At 37.8% G+C, this 10522-nt stretch overlaps 1 long non-coding RNA gene across 1 annotated transcript; it reads right to left on the bottom strand.

Moving 5' to 3' along the window:
• Positions 1-3781: 3781 nt before the first annotated feature.
• LOC147497772 (uncharacterized) lies at positions 3782-4828 on the bottom strand. Its single transcript, XR_015194139.1, has 3 exons — positions 4769-4828; positions 4551-4652; positions 3782-3839 (listed from the first exon to the last, which is right to left on the bottom strand). It is a non-coding gene; the product is annotated as an uncharacterized LOC147497772 (long non-coding RNA).
• Between the last annotated feature and the right edge of the window lie 5694 nt (positions 4829-10522).

Here is a 10522-nt window from a genome sequence, read left to right on the forward strand (position 1 = left end):
CTAATTTCGGCTGGGAAATTAGATGACGATGACTTTGTAAACTCGTTTGGTAACGGGGTATGGAAACTGAGCAAAGGTTCCATTGTAGCAGCCAGAGGAAAGAAAACTTGCTCTCTTTACAAAACCCAGGCTAGTTTGTGTAAAGCAAAAGCAAATGCGGCAGAAGAAGAAGCTTCATCTGAACTTTGGCACAAGAGACTGTGTCACATGGGCATAAAAGGGATGGAAGTTCTTGCTAAGCAAAAGGTCGTGCCAGACATTAAAGGTACACATTTAAATACATGTACTCACTGTTTGGTAGGAAAGCAACACAGGGTGTCTTTCCAAAGATTCCCGTCTCACAGAAAGGACACTATCCTTGAACTAGTGCACACAGACTTTTGTGGTCCTATGATAGTAAAGTCCCACCAGGGAGCTTCGTACTTATTGACATTCATTGATGATGCGTCAAGAAAGATATGGGCCTATAGTCTGAAGACCAAGGATGAAGTACTTGGCATGTTTGAGAAATTCCATAGCATGGTGGAAAGAGAGACTGGGAAGTTGTTGAAGTGTATTCGCTCAGATAATGGGGGTGAGTACATTGGGCCATTTGAAGAGTATTGCCAGAGTCATGGGATTCGCCATGAGCGCACCATTCCCAAGACACCGCAAATGTAATGGAATAGCAAAGAGAATGAACCGTACCATTGTAGAGAGGATGAGATGCATGCTATCTCACTCTAAGCTACCTAGAAGCTACTGGGTAGAAGCAATGCGTACAGCTGTGCATGTGATCAACCTATCGCTGGCAAAGCCTTTAAATAGTGATTATCCAGAGAGAGTACGGTCAGGCAGAGATGTTGATTATGGATACTTGAGGGTATTTGGGTGCAGGGCATTTGTGCATTTTCCGAAGGATGAGAGATCCAAGCTTGATGACAAAGCCAAGCAGTGCATTTTTCTGGGTTATGGAGATGAAAAGTTTGGTTACAAACTCTATGATCCGATTAACAAGAAGGTAATCCGAAGTCGAGATGTTGTGTTTTTAGAAGACCAAACCATAGCAGACTTTGAGGAGGGTGAGAAGCTACATGCTTTTACCAATGATCTTGTTGATACAGAACCAGAAGTTCCTACTGTGGAACGTGCAGAAGGCATTGAGAATGCAGAGAATCATGAGTTTGAAGCTCATGATAAGAATCCTATTGTTCATGATGGGATAGAACCTATTGGTATAGAAGATGCAGATGAGATGCATGAACCACCACCAGAGCAAGCAGAAGTGCATCCTCCTGAGGCACCAGCAGATGGGGCAAGGAGGTCTGACAGAGGGAGACTAGCTTTAACTAGGTATCCACCACATACGTACGTGCTACTATCGGATGGTGGAGAACCTATGTACTATCAAGAGGCACTTAAAGGTACAGACAAAGAAAAGTGGTTGAAGGCCATGCATGACGAGATGGATTCTTTGCATAAAAATCACACTTATGAGTTAGTTGAGAAACCCACAGGGAGAAAAGTTCTCAAGAATAAGTGGATATACAAAGTCAAGCATGAGGAGAACAATCCTCACCCAAGGCACAAAGCTCGCCTTGTTGTGAAGGGATTCGGTCAAAGGAAAGGGATTGACTTCGATGAGATTTTTCTCCTCGAGAGTGAAGATGACTTCTATCCGGGTGGTATTGGGTATGGCTGCAAGTATGAACCTAGAGGTTGAGCAACTAGATGTTAAGACAGCTTTTCTTCATGGAGACCTTGAAGAAGATGTCTACATGGACCAGCCAGAGGGGTTTGAGGTCAAAGGCAAAGAGCACCTAGTATGCAAACTGATAAAGAGCTTATATGGGTTGAAGCAAGCACCGAGACAGTGGCACATAAAGTTTGACTCCTTTATGGCGAAGCAAGGATACAAGAAGTCTGCTTCCGATCATTGTGCATTTGTTCAAAGATTTTCAGATGGGGATTTCATAGTGCTATTGCTGTATGTGGATGATATGTTGATAGTTGGCCCAAACATCAACAAGATATCCAAGCTGAAAAAAGACTTGAGTAAGTCCTTTGAGATGAAGGATTTGGGTCAAGTAAAGTAGATACTTGGGATGCGGATCACTCGTGACAGAAAAAGTGGAAAGTTGTGGCTTTCTCAAGAATGCTACATTGAGAGGGTGTTGAAGAGATTCAACATGGATAAAGCCCGGTCGGTTGTTTGTCCTTGGTGGCCGGTTAAGCATGACCAAAGAGATGTGTCCAAAGGGTGAGCATGAAAGCGAGTCGATGGAAAAGATTCCTTATGCATCTGCAGGTGGCCTTTAATGTATGCTATGATGTATACAAGACCGGATATTGCTTTCGCCGTTGGTGTTGTAAGCCGATTTCAGTCAAATCCTAGTCAGGAGCATTGGGAAGGTGTTAAATGGATATTGAGATATCTCAAAGGCACTTCCAAATCGTGTTTGTGCTTTGGTGGAAGTAAGCCCTTACTTGAAGAAGGCTACATCGATGCGCATACATGGCGGTGATGTTGACTCGATGAAGTCCACCTCCGGTTATCTGGTTACTTTTGCAGGGGGATCAGTTTCTTGGCAATCTAAGTTGCAAAAGTGTGTTGCCCTCTCCACTACAGAAATCGAGTATATTGCAGCCACTGAGTGTTGCAAAGAGATGCTATGGATGAAGAGGTTTTTCGACGAACTAGGGCAAAAGCGAGAAATAGTTTGTAGTTCTATGTGATCGAGGCGCTATCCACTTGAGCAAGAATTCGAAGTTTTCATTCTAGATCCAAGCACATACACGCGGCGTTATCATTGGATTAGAGAAGTACTTTCGAAGACAAGCATTGGTATCGAGAAGATCCATACCGACAAGAACGGGTCGGATATGATGACCAAAGTCTTACCGAAAGGTAAGTTTGATATTTGTTGTGCTACCTACCGAATAGTAGCGTAACTCCTCCCCGCTGATTTGGAAATTGCATGGAGGTATCCTCCCTCACTGTTCGGGAGGGGGAGATTGTTGGAGTTATCCCTCACATGAGGAGAGAAACAGAGCTGGAGAGAAATGGAGCTGATTCGGGCGTTGATATGTCGAGCACCAAGGCCAGAGGCGCGACTGCCGCGTTCTGCCTTTGAATCAGTCTAGTGTTTTGGGCGCGACCCGCGCTCAGATGAGGCGCACCTGCGCTCATGGCTCCAATGTTTTGGGTGCGACCCGCGCTCAGATGAGGCACACCTGCGCTCATGGCTCCAGTGTTTTACGCCGACCGCCAATGGGGGGCACTGCGCCCGTGTCTAATTTTCGTGGGCTTCGCTACAGTAACCGCGAAATTTGGTTTTTGGATATAAAAACCAAAATCAAGATTTTGGAAAAACCTAACCAAGTCAGAAGGATTGGAATCCAGACTAAAACAAAGAGAGAGAAAACCCAATCTTGAAAGCTATCAAGATTGAGAGATAACCTTTACAGAGATACAACCCTGTAAAGGGATAAGAATGATCTAGTAAGGTGAGAGACTGAAAGGAGAGATTGTAATCTTCCTTCCCACTTTATAAAGAACTGGCTCTTGTGGAAGTATGCATCATTGGCCGAACCACGGTAAATCTTTGTGTTGTGGTTTGCCTTTACTGCTTTGCATTATTATTTGTTGTTGATAGTTGTTTAGCGAGTTGGGTATGTTAGTATAGGCTGTAGTTGATATTTAGATTTTGTCCGGAGTTGAATTGTTTCCATATACGAGTTATTTGTGTAGTGGAGAAATCGATTGGTATTGGTATAATCCCTAAGAATACCAGCATGTTACCTTGTGGAAGGAATGCCCAAGCAGCAATTCTTTCCCCGATCCTTTTAGTTACTTCATCCTGGAAAGGACAAAAATGTTGGGTTATATTGGTTGTCAATGTAGCTTAATATTTTTTCTTTCTCAAACCTCTTTACAATAGAGGTTGATGCTTCCAGTCCAAGCATAAAAGTGATATTTTCGATAACTTGATAGAAAAGATAGTTATCAGTAGTGTTAATTCTTAGTACTATTAGCAATCACGTGTTGCTTTATTTTCCCGTAAGACACTGAGCTGCTAAAGAGAAATGGCCCTGGCTACCAGAGCATTGGAGAAAAAATAAGAAGCGCACAGATGTTACATACAAGAAAATGTAGGTAGAAATAGCTACTTTTTCCTACTGTGTTAAATCCCTATTATAATCAAGCCAATATCACTTCTCTAGAGTAATGCAAGCAAACTTAAATGCGTCCGTAATTAGGTGTCCAGTGGTGAATGCAATCATCACAACCTTATTGACATGGTTATTTAATCTGAAACATGTTAATCTTTTCAGTTTGGTCTTTGTGTACAAAGCAGTAGCTATTACACATATACTATCCAAATCCATACCAGAAGAGTAATATTTTAAGCTTCAGAAAGCAACAACTATTTTACTTCTCTGAAGGTTGACGTCAGATTTGTATACAAGTCCCAAGTCCTAAAATAAATCGGCATAAGTGTAGACACGTACAAGAGAAGTTCAACAGAAGACTTTATATGGAACTGAAAAGAGAGTGAAAACTTGCTAACCTCATTGTAAAGAAAACAGCCCGAGCTTGTCCGAATGTCACTTGGTACGCTCGTACCATTTTCATTGTCAACTACCGTCGATTTCTGGAGCTTACCCTTTGCCTATTGTCATTATTTCAATCAAAACAGGACAATGCGTTGGTGAGCAATACAGGGGCCTGTGGTAGTTTATAGTGCTATGTGTTATTAGTCTTATTACTAATAGAAAAGTTGCTCACCAGGGAGATGAGATGATCACATTCTGCGTCTGTGAGCAAGTTTTTATATAAAAAAGCTCTGTTGATTTGCAAAATTCATAAATGAGCATCATCAATAACAGTTAATTCACCGCTAGCTACAAAGAAAGATTATAACAACAGAGTGTAACAACCCTATTACGGTATTACCACAAGACCATATGTGGGTATTGTCCCCACTTAAGTCACTCAAAGGCTCAAATCCAATGGATAGGTGTAGAGTTTAAGACTTTGGGTGGCGTAAGTAGGGACAATATTGATATGTTGGCAGGGTGGTAGCAGAGTTGTAACAGAGAAAGCTTATGTTTAATGGAACCTTGGATGCCAAGAGATTTGTTAACTCTGGAGGGATCAACAACAACATTGGAAGCTCGTTCACTAATTCTTGGATATAAACCATGCCTGAATGATATTCGTGAGGTTAAAAGCAGTAATTAACATATTAAAGTAGCAAAAATTGCGGAAAAGAAACAAACAAAAACAATGTATATTGTTGTTTTGGCAACGCCGTTTGAATCACTTGATCTCAGTCCATAAATACCAATATCAGGTCAAAAATATATTCTATTAAAGAAACGAAAATGTGAATACAAAAAGAAAGCGCAGGCAGAAAAGAAAGAACAGAACAATCAAAACAGGTTGTATCCGCAACTATATCAATTTAAGTAGGGTGAACTAGTGTTACCCCTACTAGATGAGCCAATTAGGATTTTCCCCCACTAGATAGGAAATTAGGGTTTTCCTCCTAAATATACACAAAAAAAATTGGTTAACCCAATTTAATTTTTTTTTTTTTTTTTTTTGGTATTTAGGGGAGATAATTTCCCATTTAATAAGAAAGGAAATCTTAATTGGCTCATCTAAGAGGGGTAATATTGGTTAACTCATTTAAAGGTTTAAAGTAACAGGAATCCTACGGAGACACACTCACTCATTGTGTCACACACAAGGCACCCAAATGATGTGACTCAAATTTCGTTTTTACTGAAAGTCTTATAGACATAGAGAAATGACTAGGGAGTAGGGACTAGAGAGAGTTACAAATGTTACCTCATATTTGCTCCAAGCCAAATAACCAAGGAAAAACAAATAAACAGAGAAATTCCAATTCCCAAAACCATTGTGAAATAGAGAGAGAAGGGAGACTCCAAAATCAAAGACAACTGCACAAAATAAATTCTGAAGTCAAAAGTAAAAAAAAAAAAAAACATTTACATCGAAAGGAGCTTGAATTATAAAGAAGTATATAAAGAAAATCTTAAATGATTTTGATAGAAGAGTAAACATTAGTGGGGAACATTAGTGCGTCCACGTGGAAGGGCATTCATGTATGTCAAAAGTCCTGGTTAGTAAAAATTTATGATGTTTCCATTTCTGTGATTAATCTTTTTGTATCAAAGCAATCAAAATTGTGCTATGATACTTTGAAGCGGGTGTCAATGTCAAAGAGGATTTTGAAATTGAGTATCTACCTCTGAGTAAAAGTATTTAAATTAACATACGAGGAAGGGGTATTTGGTTTTTGGCAAGATCCTCATACAATCATATCTCTATTAGTAAAGTACATCATAATTAACCTAGCCTTTTAAATTAGACCAACCTTTTTTCTACCACCAAATACCCCTAATTAAATATAAAAAAAAATTATTCAATGTCTTTAAAAAGGACTATTTTGTCATTTAAATTTTTATTTCCATTTATACCCTTCAATTACAACATACTCACAAAGGAGTTTTATGTAAATTCAGGTCGAAAACCAAATCCACGCCTATATTGAAATGTACGCGGGGTAGCCTTACCATTAATACCCACTTAAATACCATTAATGCCGGGTCTTAAAAACAGTCCAAAAAACTTAGTTCTTTCAACTTCCCCTCCTTTCTTCATGAACTCATTCAAAGTATCTCTGTAACCTAATCAACTCTTCTTGATGGGCATATATTCTTGATTGCCCTCAATTGCTTACGAACTTTAGAGTCGCATGTGTTTTTACCGTGTTGGCTGGCTCTTTAAGGTATTGTCTTCTTTGTTGAAAAGGTATTTGGAGGCTCTTCAACAAGCATTTGTTTACACCCTTGATCGTGTGGGATGCCAAGAAGATAGATTTTCATCTCTCACGCTTCATCAAACACCTCTGAATTTCAGAAATGGAAACTTCATGAAAAAAAAAAGGGCGTGCTTGGCCACATTTCTCGAACAATGGGTTCTCGCTTTTGTCGAATGAGTGCACGCCTCTTCTCTCTCGCCCTTTGTCTTTTTTTTCAAAAATGGTTAGTTTTATTTTTTCTTGTAATATTATCCGTTTGTTTGGTCTTAGTTATGTTGGATCTGTCAGAGTTGTAGGATGAAATGGGCGTTTATAAAACTAGATCGATCTTATCTTGCATTGTGTAGTTCATGGTCATGTTACACTTAAAAAAAAAATTTGGTTCAGTGATGTGAGTGTTTATTTTGTGTGTGTACAGTTTGGAACTAGGATTTGACCATATCATTGATTGATAGTATAGAAATTATAAAGGCGGGGACAAAGAAGGGGGTGGAAATCTATTGTTCCTCTTCATTTAAAAAACAAATCGGCAACCCCGTTTCTGCATCTTCCCCAAAGTTCGCTATCGGTCTTAGTTCGGGAACTCTCCGCTTATCTCAATGTGTATGATTTAACCCCCATGAATGGCTATGTTTACTAGGGTGCTTTTAGGCATCTTTCACTCTGGTGTAGAAGGTACTTTGGATTCCGTTATAGTTTTCGTGATCGTGAATGTGTTTAACTCCTTCATTATCTTCTTTTCAAAGATTAGTGTGTATGATAGGATGGTATCTTTCAAGTATCTAGAATTTTCTTCTCCTTTTGCAGTTTGGGAAGTAATCAATTGAGAATTTGAAAATGGAAACGGACCCTGAGGCTTTACATTTGTGGTGAGGGAGGTTCATAGTCAAAGGAATATGGAGATCATATGTCAATGCAACACAATTTACATTATAAGTTTTGTGAACCGGTTATTGACGATATTAACTTAATTAGCATCGTTGTGTGATCAGTGATTTGTGAGTCATTTAAATTATGGCTAGGTCAGTCACTTAAAATGATCTCTGAGGAAGTATTTGGAAATCTTAGCAATTGGAATCCAAATAAATTACGGCTAGGTAGCTTGCTTAAATGTTTTCTGATTACACGCTAATGTTGTGCCACAAGTTTCTTTGGTTGTATTCAAATTTGGTTAGTTAGTTTAAAAGTGACTACTTTAATTATTGAAATAATCAGCAGAAATAGTTATAGGCATTGTGATCATTTTTTACTTTCTTAGTTTCTTATCTTTACAGATTTATCTAATAAATCCTTTGCATTTGCACTTACACTGAAACATGTATGTAGTGCTAAGTTTTAATAGATTTTTCATATTTAACAACTTAGTTGATTTGATAACATAAAACCGAGAGGGTAAAGGGAACAATTATATGCTATTTGTTCTTCTAAAAAAAATAAAAATTCAAAGAGGTTGCAATTCAACCGACTGCATTTCAAGTTCACGTGTCTCTTCTTCTATATACATGACCCTATAGAAAGCATCCCCTGTTAGTTCTTCTTAAAGCTGCATTTAAGCTCTACGTTGTAGTAATTGCTTTGTGATTTGTCTCATTCATGTCTATTATGAACTTAATCCATGATAACAGGTATGGTGGTGTCATTTAAGTTGTCTGTAGCATCACCAACTAAATATTTAATTAATCTTAATCGTGGGCCTCGAGTGCTTGAATGTTGTTCTTCACTTATATTCAAGGTCAGGTTAGTAATGAATTTTTTTGTTAATTGGGAAGTTCATTCAATTGTATTTACTATTATGCAATTGTTAATAGTAATAATATCTTTATAAGTCAAATAAGTACTTGATCGCCCACAAGGAATTGATCCATATCGTATGGATTTCCTACCCAAATGGCTGGGTGTAATAATACCTAATGCTATATTAGTTCTGCAGGGGTAGGAATTGGTGTCTGAGGTGCTGATGAGACTGCAAGGAGCAAGGCAGATATATTAGGACTAAATCTAGCAGAGATATGGGCCGCCAAGGAGGGGGGATTAAAGCAAGAGTTTGTCAAGTCATCGTCAAGAGGTATTTACTTGCCAATATATATATAGTTGTTCATGTTCTTTGCATTAATTAGTCAATTTCATGTACAATTATCAATAATTATTCCATCAGTGTTCATTTGGCCAATGAGAACTTGATTAGACTATATATACGCATAGATGACTGCTAATGCTGATCAGTTTACAATCAGTGGTTCATAGAACATATTCAGTGCTATGTTTATGTAACACGCATTATTTGGTTTCCATTAGTTTGGTGCTATAGGAAAACTTTAGGGAGTTTGATTCAATTTCATTTTTCTTAGTTGAAAAATATTCTGAAGTGATTAAAGGGCAAGGTACGTAGTTAATGTGGCAAGGGACGCTAGGAATGAAGTAATATCTATTACGAGATTTGATCAAATGAGCTTTATGGATAGGTTAGGTTGTGAAGCTAGAAAAGCTAGACCATGATTCAATCCAAGTTTACTTGGTGTTTTTATTGTTTCTATATATATGCTAAATCCAATCATGCTGGATGGCTGGGTCAACAACTTTTAAGAGGTTGAAGATGCATTTTGCTTTTGATAGTGATCCCTCCATTACAAAAGGTGTGTTATAGGTATAGGGAAGTAAATTTTTAAATGAGTCCAATTAGGCTTGATGGAATCTGCAAATTTATTTGCACATGACCTTTCAATAGGATACTCGCTACTTCCATAGCATTACTTGAATTAAAGTTTTTTTTTTAATTGCATCAACTTAAAATTGTATTTGCTGAGTGTATAGGTCATTTTGACTTTTGTTGTGATTCATAACTTGGTAACGAGAGTACACAAAAAACGAAACCAATTCAGTTAAACCATTATGGATGTATGCTCCCAAGAAGCTTTTCGGGAAGTCGGGGTTTATTAATGAGTCCAATTAGCATTGATAGAATCTGCAAAATAGCGACAATAGAGACTCGCTATTTACTAACTTACACATGACCTTTTAATAGGGTACTTGCTACTTAGAATTAGTTGAATTAAAGGTACTTTTTGTGTTGTTGCTTTGAATCAAAATTGTATTTCTTGAGATAGTGTATTGATCATTTTGAGTTTTGTTGTGTTTCAAAACTTGGTAGCACAAAACCAATTTAGTTTAACCATTATGAATATGTTCTCCCAAAAAGCTTTTAGGGTTTAGGTTAAAGATGCATTTTGCATTTTGTGGCATCTAATAAATGACATCTATTTAACTATTTTGTTACGGCACACTATTATTCAAATAATATGGTTTATATAACACTGCCGATGTTAATCTTTTTTGTGACATGTGGTTCTGCAATAATGACTTAGAATAATGCGAATTATGGTATTCTACTTATTGAAGTTACTAAAGGTATCATTCCGGGTACCTCTCTTCATTCCCTTTTTATCTTTTTATGTTTGTTAAAATTGTTACCATGTATGTTACCGTTGGCTTTTGACATACCAAGAAGCAATGGGGCTGGTGATGTTCAATTTGACTTATAACTACTATTTGACGAGGTGATTTGTTTGTCAAAATTTTCAAATGTGTTATTTGGCAAAGAGACTTTTTTTTAAGTTCATTGGGCAACCACATTGAATAATTCTTGAAAAACACGTCATTTACATCTCTCTCATTTCGTTAAGGTACATATA

Source organism: Coptis chinensis, chromosome 5 (assembly GCF_015680905.1).
Source record: "Coptis chinensis isolate HL-2020 chromosome 5, ASM1568090v1, whole genome shotgun sequence".
NCBI lineage: Eukaryota > Viridiplantae > Streptophyta > Magnoliopsida > Ranunculales > Ranunculaceae > Coptis > Coptis chinensis.